This window comes from Kogia breviceps, chromosome 3, assembly GCF_026419965.1.
Source record: "Kogia breviceps isolate mKogBre1 chromosome 3, mKogBre1 haplotype 1, whole genome shotgun sequence".
NCBI classification, from domain to species: Eukaryota; Metazoa; Chordata; class Mammalia; order Artiodactyla; family Physeteridae; genus Kogia; species Kogia breviceps.
In genome coordinates this window covers 107845462-107870180 of record NC_081312.1, presented here as the reverse complement: position 1 = coordinate 107870180, position 24719 = coordinate 107845462, and the positions used below count along the sequence as shown (strand labels likewise).

General features: G+C 57.9%; 9 non-coding genes across 9 annotated transcripts; all 9 read right to left on the bottom strand.

The window, feature by feature from the left end:
- Positions 1 to 2186: 2186 nt before the first annotated feature.
- LOC131754070 (small nucleolar RNA SNORD116) lies at positions 2187 to 2279 on the bottom strand. Its single transcript, XR_009335119.1, has one exon. It is a non-coding gene; the product is annotated as a small nucleolar RNA SNORD116 (small nucleolar RNA).
- A 2683-nt stretch (positions 2280 to 4962) lies between these two features.
- On the bottom strand, positions 4963 to 5055 carry LOC131753974 (small nucleolar RNA SNORD116). Its single transcript, XR_009335027.1, has one exon. It is a non-coding gene; the product is annotated as a small nucleolar RNA SNORD116 (small nucleolar RNA).
- Positions 5056 to 7642: 2587 nt separating this feature from the next.
- On the bottom strand, positions 7643 to 7735 carry LOC131754035 (small nucleolar RNA SNORD116). The gene has a single exon (XR_009335085.1). It is a non-coding gene; the product is annotated as a small nucleolar RNA SNORD116 (small nucleolar RNA).
- Positions 7736 to 10419: 2684 nt separating this feature from the next.
- LOC131753973 (small nucleolar RNA SNORD116) lies at positions 10420 to 10512 on the bottom strand. Its single transcript, XR_009335026.1, has one exon. It is a non-coding gene; the product is annotated as a small nucleolar RNA SNORD116 (small nucleolar RNA).
- A 2587-nt stretch (positions 10513 to 13099) lies between these two features.
- Positions 13100 to 13192, bottom strand: LOC131754034 (small nucleolar RNA SNORD116). The gene has a single exon (XR_009335084.1). It is a non-coding gene; the product is annotated as a small nucleolar RNA SNORD116 (small nucleolar RNA).
- A 2683-nt stretch (positions 13193 to 15875) lies between these two features.
- On the bottom strand, positions 15876 to 15968 carry LOC131753972 (small nucleolar RNA SNORD116). The gene has a single exon (XR_009335025.1). It is a non-coding gene; the product is annotated as a small nucleolar RNA SNORD116 (small nucleolar RNA).
- Positions 15969 to 18555: 2587 nt separating this feature from the next.
- Positions 18556 to 18648, bottom strand: LOC131754033 (small nucleolar RNA SNORD116). The gene has a single exon (XR_009335083.1). It is a non-coding gene; the product is annotated as a small nucleolar RNA SNORD116 (small nucleolar RNA).
- A 2683-nt stretch (positions 18649 to 21331) lies between these two features.
- Positions 21332 to 21424, bottom strand: LOC131753971 (small nucleolar RNA SNORD116). The gene has a single exon (XR_009335024.1). It is a non-coding gene; the product is annotated as a small nucleolar RNA SNORD116 (small nucleolar RNA).
- Positions 21425 to 24011: 2587 nt separating this feature from the next.
- Positions 24012 to 24104, bottom strand: LOC131754076 (small nucleolar RNA SNORD116). The gene has a single exon (XR_009335124.1). It is a non-coding gene; the product is annotated as a small nucleolar RNA SNORD116 (small nucleolar RNA).
- Positions 24105 to 24719: the final 615 nt, after the last annotated feature.

Here is a 24719-nt window from a genome sequence, read left to right as displayed (position 1 = left end):
AAGAGAACATGATTCACACGCCCTTTTACCTGGGCTTGAGCCCAGACCCTGCTTCCCAAGGACCTCTACCCTTACCGAGAACTCAATGTTTGTCTAACTGCACAACTGCAGGAAGTTCGGCACGTACGTTGGCCGGTGTCAGAGAGGGAGTATGCGTGTGTTCACGCGCGTGAGCGTGTGTCACTGTGACTGCGCACGAGGACGCGCGCTTCTGGGCTTCTTTGTGTGCCTCTGAATCCGCATCCTGGTCTCTGTGTGTCGCTGTGGCCCTCTGCTGACACCTCGAACAATGAAACCCACAGTTGATACACAGCGCCGTGGCTTTGGACCCCCCCAATTGAATGGAGAAAGACCCCTGCAAGTTTCAAGAGGCTGAAGGTGAACTTTGACCCCCAGGGGCTGTTGACATAGGCCACAGGAGATCCTGCCAGCTTGTAGCACATCTGATGTGCACTTGGGGCCACCCCCAGCGCCTCTGGAAGCAAGGAAACACCCTGTGGGCGGGCCAATACTTTTGTGCAGCTGCCTACAGACAAGATGCGGCCCGGCACCTCTCAGGGGCTAACCAAATTCAGCCCAAGTGACAATTCTCGCCAAATAGGCCAAATCACTTTCCGAGGACCCATGGGAGTGTCCACCACAGGAAGCGGGCGGCTTCAGCAACCATGACCCAGGTCCCAGCCCCACGGCGGAAACTAGGCCACCTTCCCGGCCAAGTGTCGCCAGCGCCCGGCCGGAAGGGTTCGCGGCCCTGAATCCGGAGTAAGCGCTCAAATGCTGGACAGCTTCGTCCTATGTGCCCTCCTCCTGCTCACAGGGCAACTTGACCCTACCGGAAGCACACACGGGGACACTGTACACCAGGGAAGACAGACCGCAAGCATGTCTGCTTTCATGACACCGACCTTACCCCGTGCATCCTGGCACTTCTGCCCTGCCACAGCGACACTACTAAGAACCTAACAGAGGTCAAAGGCACTGTCCCCGAGGACCACAGACAGATTTCAAACGGAAGACCTGTGCCACGCGAGGGGACCTGGAAGCTTCAAAGGGAACAGTGGCTGTCCACGGCAGCGCACCTGGCATCGCAACAGTGACACCCACCTCTGCCCCGCCAACGGACTGCTCCAGATAAACCTCTGGCTGTTCGAAAAGCCTGCCTGCCACACGGGCCGGCCGCGTCATGCCCGCCTGGAGAAACACCTTCGCTTTGCACATTCCCAAATCAGGGAACAGAGTGGCCAAAGGGCACGTTCGCATAACTCACCTACCCGCAAGGAGACCGGCACAGACGCCTCAGCATGTCTATCTTCTCTACGTCCCGCAAGACACCCTTGGGGCGTCATTCCTCCCGCAATGGAATCACAAGTCTAGGCAGGTTACCTACCTCACCGCATCCACATGAACTGCCAAAGCCATCCCCTCCATAGGCAGCTGATGCCAGCCCAGCATGAACATGACACATCCTTGGGAAGACGAGGCCAGTGCCTGCAACCCAATGATGCCAGCCCATGCCACAACATCACGCAGGACCTGTCCTCATCACGGCTTACCTTTCTGTCCAGTCCGTCAGCCACCACGCAGGCCTAAATACAGCACTCCGGCCTCACCCCACTCCACCGTGACACACTGGCAGCCAACGCAGTGCCGGGAGTTGCAGTACAGGAGCTCACAAGGGCAACGGCAAAGCCTACTCCCTCAGCACCCTTCTGCAGATGCTCAACCCGAGCCCACCGCCACGCACTGCTCGAGACCCACTGGGCACTCGAGAACCTCACCGCGCCACACGCAAAATCGGGGAAGGCCACAGGCCTGGCGTGAGGCTCCAGGCTGCAACAAAGGAAGCTTGCTCATTTTGGCTTCCGGACTCAAACCCAGAAGCGGCATGAATAAAGTGTGATCCTGGCCAAAACACACCTATCCAAGCTGCAAGCTCACTGGGCCTAAAAGAGCACACACTCCGACTCTGAAGACCAGAAGGGGAGCTAGGTGCCTCGCAAGCCCTCACCGGCCTCTCAGCAGGGACCTGGGATTCATGGACGACCCAGCTCTCGTACAGACATGGTTGAACCTTAGACAGGAGCCCCTCCAATGCTGGAGCCCTGGGTGGTGTTTGCATGCATGTCGGCAGGGGACGCTGGCCCTCACTCCTCACAGTCCCCTATCCCCGAGAGAGGAAACGTCCTGGACCTCAGTTTCGAGGAGGAGACAGTACAGCGTTCTCACTCATTTTGTTCAGATTTTCCAAGGAATGCATACAAGGGTGTCATCGTCGATCGAAGCACATGCTGGGACGCTGTAGCACACAGCCGGGCAGGCCGTGGGGCTGTTCAGAGGAGCCTAGACCTCAGAGTACGCCAAAAGAGTGGGAAATACACAGCCCTCAGGCCTCTCAGCAAGAGCGACAGTCAATCCACTCTTGCAGCCACTGGGCCCGTCAGAGGGAAACCTAATACCCAATGGCACGTCTCGGGGTGGTTGAATGCCTACCGACCTGTGTTATCCACGTCCACGCTCGGCAACGTGGCCCACCTCACTCGTTCCAGTTCTCCTCTTCACCTCCAGTCGTCGGACCACGCAAACGTCCTCTTCCCTTTGCCATCGGCAAGCCTTGCCAATCAACCGCACCTGAGAAGTGGACAGAAATCACTCAGGATTCAGAATTGGACCGGCGTCCTTAGAACATGATTCCTGAGAACATTTACCTGGGCCAGAGCTCCGAACCTGCTTCACAAGGACCTCTAGCCCTTACGAAGAACTGAATGTTTGTCTGACAGCACGACTGCAGTAAGTTAGGCACGTACGTCGGCCGTTGTGTGTGAGGGTGTGTGTGTGTGTGTGTTCCTGCGTGCGCGAGGCCGTGACAATCACTTCGCAGGGTGACGCACTCGTGGGTTTCTCTGTGGGCCTCTGAATCCGCGTCTTGGTCTTTGGGTATGCTTGAGGCACTCGGCAGTGACCTTGAACAGTAAAAGCCACAGTTTATACACAGCACCGAGGCTTTGGACCACCCCACCGAATGCAGAAAGACGCCTGTCAGCTTCAAGAGGCCACGTGTGAACGTGGATCCCCAGACGCTGTTGAAATAGGCAACGGTCTCCCGCTCTCCCACAGCCATGCCTTCTGACCAAAGCACAGAGATTGGTCCAGACATGAGTCCCGGCCGTGGGTGTCGCACGTACGTGGACCTGGAGACCCTGCCACCTAGTAGCACATCTGATGTCCACCTGGGGCCACTCCCAGCACTTTTGGAAGCAAGGAAACCTCCCATGGTTGGCGTTGACACTGACCTTCAGCTGGCTACAGGCAAGACGCAGCCCCGCACCTCTCAAGGGGCTAGCGGACTTCAGCCCAAGTGCCAAGTGCCACTTCTCGCCAACTAGGACAAATCACGTTCTGTGGACCCTTGGGAATGCCCACCACGGGAAGTGGTGGGCCTTAGCAACCATGACCCAGGTGGGAACCCCACGACGGAAACTAGGCCATTTTCCCGGCCACGTCTCGCCAGCTCCCAGCCGGCAGGTTTTGCAGCCCTCAACCCGGAGGAGACGCTCAAATGCTTGACAGCCTCGTCCTACGTGCCCACCTCCTGCCCGCACGGCGACTCGACCTTGCTCAAAGCCACAGGCATCGTGCGGACATGGCGACACTGTACACCAAGGAAGACAGACCGCATACATGTCTGCTTTGAGGACGCTGACCACACCCCATGCATTCTGGCACTTCTTCACTGCCACAGCGACACTCCCGAGGACCTCACAGACTTCAAGGCCACTGTCCCCGAGGATCACACACAGACATTCAATGGAAGACCTCTGTCGTGCGAGGGGACTTGCAAGTCTGAAAGGGCACAGTGGCTGTCTGCGGCAGTGCACCGGCCATCGCAACGGTGCCCCCATCTCCGGCCCGCATAAACCTCTGCCTGCTTGAAAGGCCCACGTGCCACACGGGCCGGCCACGTCATGCCCTCTGGGAGAAACACTTTCACGCTGCACATTCCCAAACGGGGGAACAAAGCGGCCAAAGCGCATGTTCGCATAACTCACCTTCCTCCTTGGAGGCCGGCACAAATACCTCAGCATGTCCATCTACTCTAGGTCCCGCAAGACACCCTTTGGGAGTCATTCCTCCGGCAAAGGGATCGCAACTGAACACAAGTTACCTACCTCACCGCATCCTCATGAACTGTCAAAGCCTCCCCTTCTTAGGCAGCTGATGCCAGCCCATCACAAACAGGACACATCCTTGGGAAGCCGAGGCCAGCACCTGCCACCCAATGATGACAGCCCATTTCATGACATCACAGAGGACCTGTCCTCATCCTCCCGTACATTCCTGTCCCGGCCATCAGCCACCACGCAGGCTTAAGTGCAGCGCGGTCCTCACCCCACTCCACGATGACCCACTTGTCCCCAGCACTGTGCCGGCAGTTAAAGTAGGGGAGCAGACAAGGGCAACACCCAGGCCTGATCCATCAGCCGCATTAGGCCGACGCCCAACCCGAGCCACACCCGTCCACAGCTCCAGCCTCACTTGGCACTCAAGAAACTCACCGTGCCAAACGCAAGAACACGGAGGGCCACAGGCCTGGCCTCAGCCTCCGGGTTCCAACCAGAGAAGCTTGCTCATTTTGGCGTCCAGAATTAAACCCCAAAGCGGCATGCACCAAGCGTGATCCTGGCCAAAACACACTTTGCCAAGCTGCAAGCTCACTTGGCCTACACCAGCACACACCCCGACTCTCAAGACCAGCAGGAGAGCACGCCCCCTCGCATGGCCTCAACGGCCTTGCAGCAGACACCTGATATTCATAGGCGACCCAGATTATGGGTAGACACAGTCGACCCTCAGACAGGGGCCCCTCCAATATTAGGAGCCCTGGGTGGTGTTTGCATGCATGTCAGCAGGGGACGCTGGACCGCCCTCCTCATGGTCCCCTACCCCCGAGAGAGGAAACGTGCTGGACCTCAGTTTCGATGAGGAGACGGTAGAGGGTTCTCACTCATTTTGTTCAGATTTTCCAAGGAATGCATACAAGGGTGTCATCATCGATCCAAGCACGTGCTGGGAGGCTGCAGCACACAAGCGGGCATGCCATGGGGGTCTGCAGAGGGTCCACGACCCCCTGGTACTCCAAAACCCTGGGGAATCCACAGTCCTCAGGCCAGAGGACTCAAGAGCAACACTCAATCCACTCTGGCAGCCACTGGGCCCGTCTGAGGAAAACCTAATATCCAATGGCACATCTTAGGCTGGGTGAATGCCTACCTTCCAGAGTTAGCCACGGCCACACTTAGCAACATGCGCCCGCCCCGTTCTTCCAATTCTCCTTAGCACGTCCAGTCATCAGACAACGCGAAGGTCTTCTGGTCTTTGCCGACGGCCAGCCTTGCCCAGCAGCTGCGCCTGAGCAGTGCCCATAAATCACACAGGCTTCACAATTGGACCGCGTTCCTAAGAGAACATGATTCACACGCCCTTTTACCTGGGCTTGTGCCCAGACCCTGCTTCCCAAGGACCTCTACCCTTACCGAGAACTCAATGTTTGTCTAACTGCACAACTGCAGGAAGTTCGGCACGTACGTTGGCCGGTGTCATAGAGGGAGTATGCGTGTGTTCACGCGCGTGAGCGTGTGTCACTGTGACTGCGCACGAGGACGCGCGCTTCTGGGCTTCTTTGTGTGCCTCTGAATCCGCATCCTGGTCTCTGTGTGTCGCTGTGGCCCTCTGCTGAGACCTCGAACAATGAAACCCACAGTTGATACACAGCGCCGTGGCTTTGGACCTCCCCAATTGAATGGAGAAAGACCCCTGCAAGTTTCAAGAGGCTGAAGGTGAACTTTGACCCCCAGGGGCTGTTGACATAGGCCACAGGAGATCCTGCCAGCTTGTAGCACATCTGATGTGCACTTGGGGCCACCCCCAGCGCCTCTGGAAGCAAGGAAACACCCTGTGGGCGGGCCAATACTTTTGTGCAGCTGCCTACAGACAAGATGCGGCCCGGCACCTCTCAGGGGCTAACCAAATTCAGCCCAAGTGACAATTCTCGCCAAATAGGCCAAATCACTTTCCGAGGACCCATGGGAGTGTCCACCACAGGAAGCGGGCGGCTTCAGCAACCATGACCCAGGTCCCAGCCCCACGGCGGAAACTAGGCCACCTTCCCGGCCAAGTGTCGCCAGCGCCCGGCCGGAAGGGTTCGCGGCCCTGAATCCGGAGTAAGCGCTCAAATGCTGGACAGCTTCGTCCTATGTGCCCTCCTCCTGCTCACAGGGCAACTTGACCCTACCGGAAGCACACACGGGGACACTGTACACCAGGGAAGACAGACCGCAAGCATGTCTGCTTTCATGACACCGACCTTACCCCGTGCATCCTGGCACTTCTGCCCTGCCACAGCGACACTACTAAGAACCTAACAGAGGTCAAAGGCACTGTCCCCGAGGACCACAGACAGATTTCAAACGGAAGACCTGTGCCACGCGAGGGGACCTGGAAGCTTCAAAGGGAACAGTGGCTGTCCACGGCAGCGCACCTGGCATCGCAACAGTGACACCCACCTCTGCCCCGCCAACGGACTGCTCCAGATAAACCTCTGGCTGTTCGAAAAGCCTGCCTGCCACACGGGCCGGCCGCGTCATGCCCGCCTGGAGAAACACCTTCGCTTTGCACATTCCCAAATCAGGGAACAGAGTGGCCAAAGGGCACGTTCGCATAACTCACCTACCCGCAAGGAGACCGGCACAGACGCCTCAGCATGTCTATCTTCTCTACGTCCCGCAAGACACCCTTGGGGCGTCATTCCTCCCGCAATGGAATCACAAGTCTAGGCAGGTTACCTACCTCACCGCATCCACATGAACTGCCAAAGCCATCCCCTCCATAGGCAGCTGATGCCAGCCCAGCATGAACATGACACATCCTTGGGAAGACGAGGCCAGTGCCTGCAACCCAATGATGCCAGCCCATGCCACAACATCACGCAGGACCTGTCCTCATCACGGCTTACCTTTCTGTCCAGTCCGTCAGCCGCCACGCAGGCCTAAATACAGCACTCCGGCCTCACCCCACTCCACCGTGACCCACTGGCAGCCAACGCAGTGCCGGGAGTTGCAGTACAGGAGCTCACAAGGGCAACGGCAAAGCCTACTCCCTCAGCACCCTTCTGCAGATGCTCAACCCGAGCCCACCGCCACGCACTGCTCGAGACCCACTGGGCACTCGAGAACCTCACCGCGCCACACGCAAAATCGGGGAAGGCCACAGGCCTGGCGTGAGGCTCCAGGCTGCAACAAAGGAAGCTTGCTCATTTTGGCTTCCGGACTCAAACCCAGAAGCGGCATGAATAAAGTGTGATCCTGGCCAAAACACACCTATCCAAGCTGCAAGCTCACTGGGCCTAAAAGAGCACACACTCCGACTCTGAAGACCAGAAGGGGAGCTAGGTGCCTCGCAAGCCCTCACCGGCCTCTCAGCAGGGACCTGGGATTCATGGACGACCCAGCTCTCGTACAGACATGGTTGAACCTTAGACAGGAGCCCCTCCAATGCTGGAGCCCTGGGTGGTGTTTGCATGCATGTCGGCAGGGGACGCTGGCCCTCACTCCTCACAGTCCCCTATCCCCGAGAGAGGAAACGTCCTGGACCTCAGTTTCGAGGAGGAGACGGTACAGCGTTCTCACTCATTTTGTTCAGATTTTCCAAGGAATGCATACAAGGGTGTCATCGTCGATCGAAGCACATGCTGGGACGCTGTAGCACACAGCCGGGCAGGCCGTGGGGCTGTTCAGAGGAGCCTAGACCTCAGAGTACGCCAAAAGAGTGGGAAATACACAGCCCTCAGGCCTCTCAGCAAGAGCGACAGTCAATCCACTCTTGCAGCCACTGGGCCCGTCAGAGGGAAACCTAATACCCAATGGCACGTCTCGGGCTGGTTGAATGCCTACCGACCTGTGTTATCCACGTCCACGCTCGGCAACGTGGCCCACCTCACTCGTTCCAGTTCTCCTCTTCACCTCCAGTCGTCGGACCACGCAAACGTCCTCTTCCCTTTGCCATCGGCCAGCCTTGCCAATCAACCGCACCTGAGAAGTGGACAGAAATCACTCAGGATTCAGAATTGGACCGGCGTCCTTAGAACATGATTCCTGAGAACATTTACCTGGGCCAGAGCTCCGAACCTGCTTCACAAGGACCTCTAGCCCTTACGAAGAACTGAATGTTTGTCTGACAGCACGACTGCAGTAAGTTAGGCACGTACGTCGGCCGTTGTGTGTGAGGGTGTGTGTGTGTGTGTGTTCCTGCGTGCGCGAGGGCGTGACAATCACTGCGCAGGGTGACGCACTCGTGGGTTTCTCTGTGGGCCTCTGAATCCGCGTCTTGGTCTTTGGGTATGCTTGAGGCCCTCGGCAGTGACCTTGAACAGTAAAAGCCACAGTTTATACACAGCACCGAGGCTTTGGACCACCCCACCGAATGCAGAAAGACGCCTGTCAGCTTCAAGAGGCCACGTGTGAACGTGGACCCCCAGACGCTGTTGAAATAGGCAACGGTCTCCCGCTCTCCCACAGCCATGCCTTCTGACCAAAGCACAGAGATTGGTCCAGACATGAGTCCCGGCCGTGGGTGTCGCACGTACGTGGACCTGGAGACCCTGCCACCTAGTAGCACATCTGATGTCCACCTGGGGCCACTCAGAAGCACTTTTGGAAGCAAGGAAACCTCCCATGGTTGGCGTTGACACTGACCTTCAGCTGGCTACAGGCAAGACGCAGCCCCGCACCTCTCAAGGGGCTAGCGGACTTCAGCCCAAGTGCCAAGTGCCACTTCTCGCCAACTAGGACAAATCACGTTCTGTGGACCCTTGGGAATGCCCACCACGGGAAGTGGTGGGCCTTAGCAACCATGACCCAGGTGGGAACCCCACGACGGAAACTAGGCCATTTTCCCGGCCACGTCTCGCCAGCTCCCAGCCGGCAGGTTTTGCAGCCCTCAACCCGGAGGAGACGCTCAAATGCTTGACAGCCTCGTCCTACGTGCCCACCTCCTGCCCGCACGGCGACTCGACCTTGCTCAAAGCCACAGGCATCGTGCGGACATGGCGACACTGTACACCAAGGAAGACAGACCGCGTACATGTCTGCTTTGAGGACGCTGACCACACCCCATGCATTCTGGCACTTCTTCACTGCCACAGCGACACTCCCGAGGACCTCACAGACTTCAAGGCCACCGTCCCCGAGGATCACACACAGACATTCAATGGAAGACCTCTGTCACGCGAGGGGACTTGCAAGTCTGAAAGGGCACAGTGGCTGTCCGCGGCAGTGCACCGGCCATCGCAACGGTGCCCCCATCTCCGGCCCGCATAAACCTCTGCCTGCTTGAAAGGCCCACGTGCCACACGGGCCGGCCACGTCATGCCCTCTGGGAGAAACACTTTCGCGCTGCACATTCCCAAACGGGGGAACAAAGCGGCCAAAGCGCATGTTCGCATAACTCACCTTCCTCCTCGCACGCCGGCACAAATACCTCAGCATGTCCATCTACTCTAGGTCCCGCAAGACACCCTTTGGGAGTCATTCCTCCGGCAAAGGGGTCGCAACTGAACACAAGTTACCTACCTCACCGCATCCTCATGAACTGTCAAAGCCTCCCCTTCTTAGGCAGCTGATGCCAGCCCATCACAAACAGGACACATCCTTGGGAAGCCGAGGCCAGCACCTGCCACCCAATGATGACAGCCCATTTCATGACATCACAGAGGACCTGTCCTCATCCTCCCGTACATTCCTGTCCCGGCCATCAGCCACCACGCAGGCTTAAGTGCAGTGCGGTCCTCACCCCACTCCACGATGACCCACTTGTCCCCAGCACTGTGCCGGCAGTTAAAGTAGGGGAGCAGACAAGGGCAACACCCAGGCCTGATCCATCAGCCGCATTAGGCCGACGCCCAACCCGAGCCACACCCGTCCACAGCTCCAGCCTCACTTGGCACTCAAGAAACTCACCGTGCCAAACGCAAGAACACGGAGGGCCACAGGCCTGGCCTCAGCCTCCGGGTTCCAACCAGAGAAGCTTGCTCATTTTGGCCTCCAGAATTAAACCCCGAAGCGGCATGCACCAAGCGTGATCCTGGCCAAAACACACTTTGCCAAGCTGCAAGCTCACTTGGCCTACACCAGCACACACCCCGACTCTCAAGACCAGCAGGAGAGCACGCCCCCTCGCATGGCATCAACGGCCTTGCAGCAGACACCTGATATTCATAGGTGACCCAGCTTATGGGTAGACACAGTCGACCCTCAGACAGGGGCCCCTCCAATATTAGGAGCCCTGGGTGGTGTTTGCATGCATGTCAGCAGGGGACGCTGGCCCGCCCTCCTCACGGTCCCCTACCCCCGAGAGACGAAACGTGATGGACCTCAGTTTCGATGAGGAGACGGTAGAGGGTTCTCACTCATTTTGTTCAGATTTTCCAAGGAATGCATACAAGGGTGTCATCATCGATCCAAGCACGTGCTGGGAGGCTGCAGCACACAAGCGGGCATGCCATGGGGGTCTGCAGAGGGTCCATGACCCCCTGGTACTCCAAAACCCTGGGGAATCCACAGTCCTCAGGCCAGAGGACTCAAGAGCAACACTCAATCCACTCTGGCAGCCACTGGGCCCGTCTGAGGAAAACCTAATATCCAATGGCACATCTTAGGCTGGGTGAATGCCTACCTTCCAGAGTTAGCCACGGCCACACTTAGCAACATGCGCTCGCCCCGTTCTTCCAATTCTCCTTAGCAAGTCCAGTCATCAGACAACGCGAAGGTCTTCTGGTCTTTGCCGACGGCCAGCCTTGCCCAGCAGCTGCGCCTGAGCAGTGCCCATAAATCACACAGGCTTCAGAATTGGACCGCGTTCCTAAGAGAACATGATTCACACGCCCTTTTACCTGGGCTTGAGCCCAGACCCTGCTTCCCAAGGACCTCTACCCTTACCGAGAACTCAATGTTTGTCTAACTGCACAACTGCAGGAAGTTCGGCTCGTACGTTGGCCGGTGTCAGAGAAGGAGTATGCGTGTGTTCACGCGCGTGAGCGTGTGTCACTGTGACTGCGCACGAGGACGCGCGCTTCTGGGCTTCTTTGTGTGCCTCTGAATCCGCATCCTGGTCTCTGTGTGTCGCTGTGGCCATCTGCTGAGACCTCGAACAATGAAACCCACAGTTGATACACAGCGCCGTGGCTTTGGACCCCCCCAATTGAATGGAGAAAGACCCCTGCAAGTTTCAAGAGGCTGAAGGTGAACTTTGACCCCCAGGGGCTGTTGACATAGGCCACAGGAGATCCTGCCAGCTTGTAGCACATCTGATGTGCACTTGGGGCCACCCCCAGCGCCTCTGGAAGCAAGGAAACACCCTGTGGGCGGGCCAATACTTTTGTGCAGCTGCCTACAGACAAGATGCGGCCCGGCACCTCTCAGGGGCTAACCAAATTCAGCCCAAGTGACAATTCTCGCCAAATAGGCCAAATCACTTTCCGAGGACCCATGGGAGTGTCCACCACAGGAAGCGGGCGGCTTCAGCAACCATGACCCAGGTCCCAGCCCCACGGCGGAAACTAGGCCACCTTCCCGGCCAAGTGTCGCCAGCGCCCGGCCGGAAGGGTTCGCGGCCCTGAATCCGGAGTAAGCGCTCAAATGCTGGACAGCTTCGTCCTCTGTGCCCTCCTCCTGCTCACAGGGCAACTTGACCCTACCGGAAGCACACACGGGGACACTGTACACCAGGGAAGACAGACCGCAAGCATGTCTGCTTTCATGACACCGACCTAACCCCGTGCATCCTGGCACTTCTGCCCTGCCACAGCGACACTACTAAGAACCTAACAGAGATCAAAGGCACTGTCCGCGAGGACCACAGACAGATTTCAAACGGAAGACCTGTGCCACGCGAGGGGACCTGGAAGCTTCAAAGGGAACAGTGGCTGTCCACGGCAGCGCACCTGGCATCGCAACAGTGACACCCACCTCTGCCCCGCCAACGGACTGCTCCAGATAAACCTCTGGCTGTTCGAAAAGCCTGCCTGCCACACGGGCCGGCCGCGTCCTGCCCGCCGGGAGAAACACCTTCGCTTTGCACATTCCCAAATCAGGGAACAGAGTGGCCAAAGGGCACGTTCGCATAACTCACCTACCCGCAAGGAGACCGGCACAGACGCCTCAGCATGTCTATCTTCTCTACGTCCCGCAAGACACCCTTGGGGCGTCATTCCTCCCGCAATGGAATCACAAGTCTAGGCAGGTTACCTACCTCACCGCATCCACATGAACTGCCAAAGCCATCCCCTCCATAGGCAGCTGATGCCAGCCCAGCATGAACATGACACATCCTTGGGAAGACGAGGCCAGTGCCTGCAACCCAATGATGCCAGCCCATGCCACAACATCACGCAGGACCTGTCCTCATCACGGCTTACCTTTCTGTCCACTCCGTCAGCCGCCACGCAGGCCTAAATACAGCACTCCGGCCTCACCCTACTCCACCGTGACACACTGGCAGCCAACGCAGTGCCGGGAGTTGCAGTACAGGAGCTCACAAGGGCAACGGCAAAGCCTACTCCCTCAGCACCCTTCTGCAGATGCTCAACCCGAGCCCACCGCCACGCACTGCTCGAGACCCACTGGGCACTCGAGAACCTCACCGCGCCACACGCAAAATCGGGGAAGGCCACAGGCCTGGCGTGAGGCTCCAGGCTGCAACAAAGGAAGCTTGCTCATTTTGGCTTCCGGACTCAAACCCAGAAGCGGCATGAATAAAGTGTGATCCTGGCCAAAACACACCTATCCAAGCTGCAAGCTCACTGGGCCTAAAAGAGCACACACTCCGACTCTGAAGACCAGAAGGGGAGCTAGGTGCCTCGCAAGCCCTCACCGGCCTCTCAGCAGGGACCTGGGATTCATGGACGACCCAGCTCTCGTACAGACATGGTTGAACCTTAGACAGGAGCCCCTCCAATGCTGGAGCCCTGGGTGGTGTTTGCATGCATGTCGGCAGGGGACGCTGGCCCTCACTCCTCACAGTCCCCTATCCCCGAGAGAGGAAACGTCCTGGACCTCAGTTTCGAGGAGGAGACGGTACAGCGTTCTCACTCATTTTGTTCAGATTTTCCAAGGAATGCATACAAGGGTGTCATCGTCGATCGAAGCACATGCTGGGACGCTGTAGCACACTGCCGGGCAGGCCGTGGGGCTGTTCAGAGGAGCCTAGACCTCAGAGTACGCCAAAAGAGTGGGAAATACACAGCCCTCAGGCCTCTCAGCAAGAGCGACAGTCAATCCACTCTTGCAGCCACTGGGCCCGTCAGAGGGAAACCTAATACCCAATGGCACGTCTCGGGGTGGTTGAATGCCTACCGACCTGTGTTATCCACGTCCACGCTCGGCAACGTGGCCCACCTCACTCGTTCCAGTTCTCCTCTTCACCTCCAGTCGTCGGACCACGCAAACGTCCTCTTCCCTTTGCCATCGGCCAGCCTTGCCAATCAACCGCACCTGAGAAGTGGACAGAAATCACTCAGGATTCAGAATTGGACCGGCGTCCTTAGAACATGATTCCTGAGAACATTTACCTGGGCCAGAGCTCCGAACCTGCTTCACAAGGACCTCTAGCCCTTACGAAGAACTGAATGTTTGTCTGACAGCACGACTGCAGTAAGTTAGGCACGTACGTCGGCCGTTGTGTGTGAGGGTGTGTGTGTGTGTGTGTTCCTGCGTGCGCGAGGGCGTGACAATCACTGCGCAGGGTGACGCACTCGTGGGTTTCTCTGTGGGCCTCTGAATCCGCGTCTTGGTCTTTGGGTATGCTTGAGGCCCTCGGCAGTGACCTTGAACAGTAAAAGCCACAGTTTATACACAGCACCGAGGCTTTGGACCACCCCACCGAATGCAGAAAGACGCCTGTCAGCTTCAAGAGGCCACGTGTGAACGTGGACCCCCAGACGCTGTTGAAATAGGCAACGGTCTCCCGCTCTCCCACAGCCATGCCTTCTGACCAAAGCACAGAGATTGGTCCAGACATGAGTCCCGGCCGTGGGTGTCGCACGTACGTGGACCTGGAGACCCTGCCACCTAGTAGCACATCTGATGTCCACCTGGGGCCACTCCCAGCACTTTTGGAAGCAAGGAAACCTCCCATGGTTGGCGTTGACACTGACCTTCAGCTGGCTACAGGCAAGACGCAGCCCCGCACCTCTCAAGGGGCTAGCGGACTTCAGCCCAAGTGCCAAGTGCCACTTCTCGCCAACTAGGACAAATCACGTTCTGTGGACCCTTGGGAATGCCCACCACGGGAAGTGGTGGGCTTTAGCAACCATGACCCAGGTGGGAACCCCACGACGGAAACTAGGCCATTTTCCCGGCCACGTCTCGCCAGCTCCCAGCCGGCAGGTTTTGCAGCCCTCAACCCGGAGGAGACGCTCAAATGCTTGACAGCCTCGTCCTACATGCCCTCCTCCTGCCCGCACGGCGACTTGACCTTGCTCAAAGCCACAGGCATCGTGCGGACATGGCGACACTGTACACCAAGGAAGACAGACCGCATACATGTCTGCTTTGAGGACGCTGACCACACCCCATGCATTCTGGCACTTCTTCACTGCCACAGCGACACTCCCGAGGACCTCACAGACTTCAAGGCCACCGTCCCCGAGGATCACACACAGACATTCAATGGAAGACCTCTATCACGCTAGGGGACTTGCAAGTCTGAAAGGGCACAGTGGCTGTCCGCGGCAGTGCACCGGCCATCGCAACGGTGCCCCCATCTCCGGCCCGCATAAACCTCTGCCTGCTTGAAAGGCCCACGTGCCACACGGGCCGGCCACGTCATGCCCTCTGGGAGAAACACTTTCGCGCTGCACATTCCCAAACGGGGGAACAAAGCGGCCAAAGCGCATGTTCGCATAACTCACCTTCCTCCTCGGAGGCCGGCACAAATACCTCAGCATGTCCATCTACTCTAGGTCCCGCAAGACACCCTTTGGGAGTCATTCCTCCGGCAAAGGGATCGCAACTGAACACAAGTTACCTACCTCACCGCATCCTCATGAACTGTCAAAGCCTCCCCTTCTTAGGCAGCTGATGCCAGCCCATCACAAACAGGACACATCCTTGGGAAGCTGAGGCCAGCACCTGCCACCCAATGATGACAGCCCATTTCATGACATCACAGAGGACCTGTCCTCATCCTCCCGTACATTCCTGTCCCGGCCATCAGCCACCACGCAGGCTTAAGTGCAGTGCGGTCCTCACCCCACTCCACGATGACCCACTTGTCCCCAGCACTGTGCCGGCAGTTCAAGTAGGGGAGCAGACAAGGGCAACACCCAGGCCTGATCCATCAGCCGCATTAGGCCGACGCCCAACCCGAGCCACACCCGTCCACAGCTCCAGCCTCACTTGGCACTCAAGAAACTCACCGTGCCAAACGCAAGAACACGGAGGGCCACAGGCCTGGCCTCAGCCTCCGGGTTCCAACCAGAGAAGCTTGCTCATTTTGGCCTCCAGAATTAAACCCCGAAGCGGCATGCACCAAGCGTGATCCTGGCCAAAACACACTTTGCCAAGCTGCAAGCTCACTTGGCCTACACCAGCACACACCCCGACTCTCAAGACCAGCAGGAGAGCACGCCCCCTCGCATGGCCTCAACGGCCTTGCAGCAGACACCTGATATTCATAGGTGACCCAGCTTATGGGTAGACACAGTCGACCCTCAGACAGGGGCCCCTCCAATATTAGGAGCCCTGGGTGGTGTTTGCATGCATGTCAGCAGGGGACGCTGGCCCGCCCTCCTCACGGTCCCCTACCCCCGAGAGAGGAAACGTGCTGGACCTCAGTTTCGATGAGGAGACGGTAGAGGGTTCTCACTCATTTTGTTCAGATTTTCCAAGGAATGCATACAAGGGTGTCATCATCGATCCAAGCACGTGCTGGGAGGCTGCAGCACACAAGCGGGCATGCCATGGGGGTCTGCAGAGGGTCCATGACCCCCTGGTACTCCAAAACCCTGGGGAATCCACAGTCCTCAGGCCAGAGGACTCAAGAGCAACACTCAATCCACTCTGGCAGCCACTGGGCCCGTCTGAGGAAAACCGAATATCCAATGGCACATCTTAGGCTGGGTGAATGCCTACCTTCCAGAGTTAGCCACGGCCACACTTAGCAACATGCGCCCGCCCCGTTCTTCCAATTCTCCTTAGCAAGTCCAGTCATCAGACAACGCGAAGGTCTTCTGGTCTTTGCCGACGGCCAGCCTTGCCCAGCAGCTGCGCCTGAGCAGTGCCCATAAATCACACAGGCTTCAGAATTGGACCGCGTTCCTAAGAGAACATGATTCACACGCCCTTTTACCTGGGCTTGAGCCCAGACCCTGCTTCCCAAGGACCTCTACCCTTACCGAGAACTCAATGTTTGTCTAACTGCACAACTGCAGGAAGTTCGGCACGTACGTTGGCCGGTGTCAGAGAAGGAGTATGCGTGTGTTCACGCGCGTGAGCGTGTGTCACTGTGACTGCGCACGAGGACGCGCGCTTCTGGGCTTCTTTGTGTGCCTCTGAATCCGCATCCTGGTCTCTGTGTGTCGCTGTGGCCATCTGCTGAGACCTCGAACAATGAAACCCACAGTTGATACACAGCGCCGTGGCTTTGGACCCCCCCAATTGAATGGAGACAGACCCCTGCAAGTTTCAAGAGGCTGAAGGTGAACTTTGACCCCCAGGGGCTGTTGACATAGGCCACAGGAGATCCTGCCAGCTTGTAGCACATCTGATGTGCACTTGGGGCCACCCCCAGCGCCTCTGGAAGCAAGGAAACACCCTGTGGGCGGGCCAATACTTTTGTGCAGCTGCCTACAGACAAGATGCGGCCCGGCACCTCTCAGGGGCTAACCTAATTCAGCCCAAGTGACAATTCTCGCCAAATAGGCCAAATCACTTTCCGAGGACCCATGGGAGTGTCCACCACAGGAAGCGGGCGGCTTCAGCAACCATGACCCAGGTCCCAGCCCCACGGCGGAAACTAGGCCACCTTCCCGGCCAAGTGTCGCCAGCGCCCGGCTGGAAGGGTTCGCGGCCCTGAATCCGGAGTAAGCGCTCAAATGCTGGACAGCTTCGTCCTCTGTGCCCTCCTCCTGCTCACAGGGCAACTTGACCCTACCGGAAGCACACACGGGGACACTGTACACCAGGGAAGACAGACCGCAAGCATGTCTGCTTTCATGACACCGACCTAACCCCGTGCATCCTGGCACTTCTGCCCTGCCACAGCGACACTACTAAGAACCTAACAGAGATCAAAGGCACTGTCCAAGAGGACCACAGACAGATTTCAAACGGAAGACCTGTGCCACGCGAGGGGACCTGGAAGCTTCAAAGGGAACAGTGGCTGTCCACGGCAGCGCACCTGGCATCGCAACAGTGACACCCACCTCTGCCCCGCCAACGGACTGCTCCAGATAAACCTCTGGCTGTTCGAAAAGCCTGCCTGCCACACGGGCCGGCCGCGTCATGCCCGCCGGGAGAAACACCTTCGCTTTGCACATTCCCAAATCAGGGAACAGAGTGGCCAAAGGGCACGTTCGCATAACTCACCTACCCGCAAGGAGACCGGCACAGACGCCTCAGCATGTCTATCTTCTCTACGTCCCGCAAGACACCCTTGGGGCGTCATTCCTCCCGCAATGGAATCACAAGTCTAGGCAGGTTACCTACCTCACCGCATCCACATGAACTGCCAAAGCCATCCCCTCCATAGGCAGCTGATGCCAGCCCAGCATGAACATGACACATCCTTGGGAAGACGAGGCCAGTGCCTGCAACCCAATGATGCCAGCCCATGCCACAACATCACGCAGGACCTGTCCTCATCACGGCTTACCTTTCTGTCCACTCCGTCAGCCGCCACGCAGGCCTAAATACAGCACTCCGGCCTCACCCTACTCCACCGTGACCCACTGGCAGCCAACGCAGTGCCGGGAGTTGCAGTACAGGAGCTCACAAGGGCAACGGCAAAGCCTACTCCCTCCGCACCCTTCTGCAGATGCTCAACCCGAGCCCACCGCCACGCACTGCTCGAGACCCACTGGGCACTCGAGAACCTCACCGCGCCACACGCAAAATCGGGGAAGGCCACAGGCCTGGCGTGAGGCTCCAGGCTGCAACAAAGGAAGCTTGCTCATTTTGGCTTCCGGACTCAAACCCAGAAGCGGCATGAATAAAGTGTGATCCTGGCCAAAACACACCTATCCAAGCTGCAAGCTCACTGGGCCTAAAAGAGCACACACTCCGACTCTGAAGACCAGAAGGGGAGCTAGGTGCCTCGCAAGCCCTCACCGGCCTCTCAGCAGGGACCTGGGATTCATGGACGACCCAGCTCTCGTACAGACATGGTTGAACCTTAGACAGGAGCCCCTCCAATGCTGGAGCCCTGGGTGGTGTTTGCATGCATGTCGGCAGGGGACGCTGGCCCTCACTCCTCACAGTCCCCTATCCCCGAGAGAGGAAACGTCCTGGACCTCAGTTTCGAGGAGGAGACGGTACAGCGTTCTCACTCATTTTGTTCAGATTTTCCAAGGAATGCATACAAGGGTGTCATCGTCGATCGAAGCACATGCTGGGACGCTGTAGCACACTGCCGGGCAGGCCGTGGGGCTGTTCAGAGGAGCCTAGACCTCAGAGTACGCCAAAAGAGTGGGAAATACACAGCCCTCAGGCCTCTCAGCAAGAGCGACAGTCAATCCACACTTGCAGCCACTGGGCCCGTCAGAGGGAAACCTAATACCCAATGGCACGTCTCGGGGTGGTTGAATGCCTACCGACCTGTGTTATCCACGTCCACGCTCGGCAACGTGGCCCACCTCACTCGTTCCAGTTCTCCTCTTCACCTCCAGTCGTCGGACCACGCAAACGTCCTCTTCCCTTTGCCATCGGCCAGCCTTGCCAATCAACCGCACCTGAGAAGTGGACAGAAATCACTCAGGATTCAGAATTGGACCGGCGTCCTTAGAACATGATTCCTGAGAACATTTACCTGGGCCAGAGCTCCGAACCTGCTTCACAAGGACCTCTAGCCCTTACGAAGAACTGAATGTTTGTCTGACAGCACGACTGCAGTAAGTTAGGCACGTACGTCGGCCGTTGTGTGTGAGGGTGTGTGTGTGTGTGTGTTCCTGCGTGCGCGAGGGCGTGACAATCACTGCGCAGGGTGACGCACTCGTGGGTTTCTCTGTGGGCCTCTGAATCCGCGTCTTGGTCTTTGGGTATGCTTGAGGCCCTCGGCAGTGACCTTGAACAGTAAAAGCCACAGTTTATACACAGCACCGAGGCTTTGGACCACCCCACCGAATGCAGAAAGACGCCTGTCAGCTTCAAGAGGCCACGTGTGAACGTGGACCCCCAGACGCTGTTGAAATAGGCAACGGTCTCCCGCTCTCCCACAGCCATGCCTTCTGACCAAAGCACAGAGATTGGTCCAGACATGAGTCCCGGCCGTGGGTGTCGCACGTACGTGGACCTGGAGACCCTGCCACCTAGTAGCACATCTGATGTCCACCTGGGGCCACTCCCAGCACTTTTGGAAGCAAGGAAACCTCCCATGGTTGGCGTTGACACTGACCTTCAGCTGGCTACAGGCAAGACGCAGCCCCGCACCTCTCAAGGGGCTAGCGGACTTCAGCCCAAGTGCCAAGTGCCACTTCTCGCCAACTAGGACAAATCACGTTCTGTGGACCCTTGGGAATGCCCACCACGGGAAGTGGTGGGCTTTAGCAACCATGACCCAGGTGGGAACCCCACGACGGAAACTAGGCCATTTTCCCGGCCACGTCTCGCCAGCTCCCAGCCGGCAGGTTTTGCAGCCCTCAACCCGGAGGAGACGCTCAAAAGCTTGACAGCCTCGTCCTACGTGCCCACCTCCTGCCCGCACGGCGACTCGACCTTGCTCAAAGCCACAGGCATCGTGCGGACATGGCGACACTGTACACCAAGGAAGACAGACCGCGTACATGTCTGCTTTGAGGACGCTGACCACACCCCATGCATTCTGGCACTTCTTCACTGCCACAGCGACACTCCCGAGGACCTCACAGTCTTCAAGGCCACTGTCCCCGAGGATCACACACAGACATTCAATGGAAAACCTCTGTCGTGCAAGGGGACTTGCAAGTCGGAAAGGGCACAGTGGCTGTCCGCGGCAGTGCACCGGCCATCGCAACGGTGCCCCCATCTCCGGCCCGCATAAACCTCTGCCTGCTTGAAAGGCCCACGTGCCACACGGGCCGGCCACGTCATGCCCTCTGGGAGAAACACTTTCGCGCTGCACATTCCCAAACGGGGGAACAAAGCGGCCAAAGCGCATGTTCGCATAACTCACCTTCCTCCTCGGAGGCCGGCACAAATACCTCAGCATGTCCATCTACTCTAGGTCCCGCAAGACACCCTTTGGGAGTCATTCCTCCGGCAAAGGGATCGCAACTGAACACAAGTTACCTACCTCACCGCATCCTCATGAACTGTCAAAGCCTCCCCTTCTTAGGCAGCTGATGCCAGCCCATCACAAACAGGACACATCCTTGGGAAGCCGAGGCCAGCACCTGCCACCCAATGATGACAGCCCATTTCATGACATCACAGAGGACCTGTCCTCATCCTCCCGTACATTCCTGTCCCGGCCATCAGCCACCACGCAGGCTTAAGTGCAGCGCGGTCCTCACCCCACTCCACGATGACCCACTTGGCCCCAGCACTGTGCCGGCAGTTAAAGTAGGGGAGCAGACAAGGGCAACACCCAGGCCTGATCCATCAGCCGCATTAGGCCGACGCCCAACCCGAGCCACACCCGTCCACAGCTCCAGCCTCACTTGGCACTCAAGAAACTCACCGTGCCAAACGCAAGAACACGGAGGGCCACAGGCCTGGCCTCAGCCTCCGGGTTCCAACCAGAGAAGCTTGCTCATTTTGGCCTCCAGAATTAAACCCCAAAGCGGCATGCACCAAGCGTGATCCTGGCCAAAGCACACTTTGCCAAGCTGCAAGCTCACTTGGCCTACACCAGCACACACCCCGACTCTCAAGATCAGCAGGAGAGCACGCCCCCTCGCATGGCCTCAACGGCCTTGCAGCAGACACCTGATATTCATAGGCGACCCAGCTTATGGGTAGACACAGTCGACCCTCAGACAGGGGCCCCTCCAATATTAGGAGCCCTGGGTGGTGTTTGCATGCATGTCAGCAGGGGACGCTGGCCCGCCCTCCTCACGGTCCCCTACCCCCGAGAGAGGAAACGTGCTGGACCTCAGTTTCGATGAGGAGACGGTAGAGGGTTCTCACTCATTTTGTTCAGATTTTCCAAGGAATGCATACAAGGGTGTCATCATCGATCCAAGCACGTGCTGGGAGGCTGCAGCACACAAGCGGGCATGCCATGGGGGTCTGCAGAGGGTCCATGACCCCCTGGTACTCCAAAACCCTGGGGAATCCACAGTCCTCAGGCCAGAGGACTCAAGAGCAACACTCAATCCACTCTGGCAGCCACTGGGCCCGTCTGAGGAAAACCTAATATCCAATGGCACATCTTAGGCTGGGTGAATGCCTACCTTCCAGAGTTAGCCACGGCCACACTTAGCAACATGCGCCCGCCCCGTTCTTCCAATTCTCCTTAGCACGTCCAGTCATCAGACAACGCGAAGGTCTTCTGGTCTTTGCCGACGGCCAGCCTTGCCCAGCAGCTGCGCCTGAGCAGTGCCCATAAATCACACAGGCTTCAGAATTGGACCGCGTTCCTAAGAGAACATGATTTACACGCCCTTTTACCTGGGCTTGAGCCCAGACCCTGCTTCCCAAGGACCTCTACCCTTACCGAGAACTCAATGTTTGTCTAACTGCACAACTGCAGGAAGTTCGGCACGTACGTTGGCCGGTGTCAGAGAGGGAGTATGCGTGTGTTCACGCGCATGAGCGTGTGTCACTGTGACTGCGCACGAGGACGCGCGCTTCTGGGCTTCTTTGTGTGCCTCTGAATCCGCATCCTGGTCTCTGTGTGTCGCTGTGGCCCTCTGCTGAGACCTCGAACAATGAAACCCACAGTTGATACACAGCGCCGTGGCTTTGGACCCCCCCAATTGAATGGACAAAGACCCCTGCAAGTTTCAAGAGGCTGAAGGTGAACTTTGACCCCCAGGGGCTGTTGACATAGGCCACAGGAGATCCTGCCAGCTTGTAGCACATCTGATGTGCACTTGGGGCCACCCCCAGCGCCTCTGGAAGCAAGGAAACACCCTGTGGGCGGGCCAATACTTTTGTGCAGCTGCCTACAGACAAGATGCGGCCCGGCACCTCTCAGGGGCTAACCTAATTCAGCCCAAGTGACAATTCTCGCCAAATAGGCCAAATCACTTTCCGAGGACCCATGGGAGTGTCCACCACAGGAAGCGGGCGGCTTCAGCAACCATGACCCAGGTCACAGCCCCACGGTGGAAACTAGGCCACCTTCCCGGCCAAGTGTCGCCAGCGCCCGGCCGGAAGGGTTCGCGGCCCTGAATACGGAGTAAGCGCTCAAATGCTGGACAGCTTCGTCCTATGTGCCCTCCTCCTGCTCACAGGGCAACTTGACCCTACCGGAAGCACACACGGGGACACTGTACACCAGGGAAGACAGACCGCAAGCATGTCTGCTTTCATGACACCGACCTTACCCCATGCATCCTGGCACTTCTGCCCTGCCACAGCGACACTACTAAGAACCTAACAGAGATCAAAGGCACTGTCCCCGAGGACCACAGACAGATTTCAAACGGAAGACCTGTGCCACGCGAGGGGACCTGGAAGCTTCAAAGGGAACAGTGGCTGTCCACGGCAGCGCACCTGGCATCGCAACAGTGACACCCACCTCTGCCCCGCCAACGGACTGCTCCAGATAAACCTCTGGCTGTTCGAAAAGCCTGCCTGCCACACGGGCCGGCCGCGTCATGCCCGCCGGGAGAAACACCTTCGCTTTGCACATTCCCAAATCAGGGAACAGAGTGGCCAAAGGGCACGTTCGCATAACTCACCTACCCGCAAGGAGACCGGCACAGACGCCTCAGCATGTCTATCTTCTCTACGTCCCGCAAGACACCCTTGGGGCGTCATTCCTCCCGCAATGGAATCACAAGTCTAGGCAGGTTACCTACCTCACCGCATCCACATGAACTGCCAAAGCCATCCCCTCCATAGGCAGCTGATGCCAGCCCAGCATGAACATGACACATCCTTGGGAAGACGAGGCCAGTGCCTGCAACCCAATGATGCCAGCCCATGCCACAACATCACGCAGGACCTGTCCTCATCACGGCTTACCTTTCTGTCCACTCCGTCAGCCGCCACGCAGGCCTAAATACAGCACTCCGGCCTCACCCCACTCCACCGTGACACACTGGCAGCCAACGCAGTGCCGGGAGTTGCAGTACAGGAGCTCACAAGGGCAACGGCAAAGCCTACTCCCTCAGCACCCTTCTGCAGATGCTCAACCCGAGCCCACCGCCACGCACTGCTCGAGACCCACTGGGCACTCGAGAAACTCACCGCGCCACACGCAAAATCGGGGAAGGCCACAGGCCTGGCGTGAGGCTCCAGGCTGCAACAAAGGAAGCTTGCTCATTTTGGCTTCCGGACTCAAACCCAGAAGCGGCATGAATAAAGTGTGATCCTGGCCAAAACACACCTATCCAAGCTGCAAGCTCACTGGGCCTAAAAGAGCACACACTCCGACTCTGAAGACCAGAAGGGGAGCTAGGTGCCTCGCAAGCCCTCACCGGCCTCTCAGCAGGGACCTGGGATTCATGGACGACCCAGCTCTCGTACAGACATGGTTGAACCTTAGACAGGAGCCCCTCCAATGCTGGAGCCCTGGGTGGTGTTTGCATGCATGTCGGCAGGGGACGCTGGCCCTCACTCCTCACAGTCCCCTATCCCCGAGAGAGGAAACGTCCTGGACCTCAGTTTCGAGGAGGAGACGGTACAGCGTTCTCACTCATTTTGCTCAGATTTTCCAAGGAATGCATACAAGGGTGTCATCGTCGATCGAAGCACATGCTGGGACGCTGTAGCACACAGCCGGGCAGGCCGTGGGGCTGTTCAGAGGAGCCTAGACCTCAGAGTACGCCAAAAGAGTGGGAAATACACAGCCCTCAGGCCTCTCAGTAAGAGCGACAGTCAATCCACTCTTGCAGCCACTGGGCCCGTCAGAGGGAAACCTAATACCCAATGGCACGTCTCGGGGTGGTTGAATGCCTACCGACCTGTGTTATCCACGTCCACGCTCGGCAACGTGGCCCACCTCACTCGTTCCAGTTCTCCTCTTCACCTCCAGTCGTCGGACCACGCAAACGTCCTCTTCCCTTTGCCATCGGCCAGCCTTGCCAATCAACCGCACCTGAGAAGTGGACAGAAATCACTCAGGATTCAGAATTGGACCGGCGTCCTTAGAACATGATTCCTGAGAACATTTACCTGAGCCAGAGCTCCGAAACTGCTTCACAAGGACCTCTAGCCCTTACGAAGAACTGAATGTTTGTCTGACAGCACGACTGCAGTAAGTTAGGCACGTACGTCGGCCGTTGTGTGTGAGGGTGTGTGTGTGTGTGTGTGTTCCTGCGTGCGCGAGGGCGTGACAATCACTGCGCAGGGTAACGCACTCGT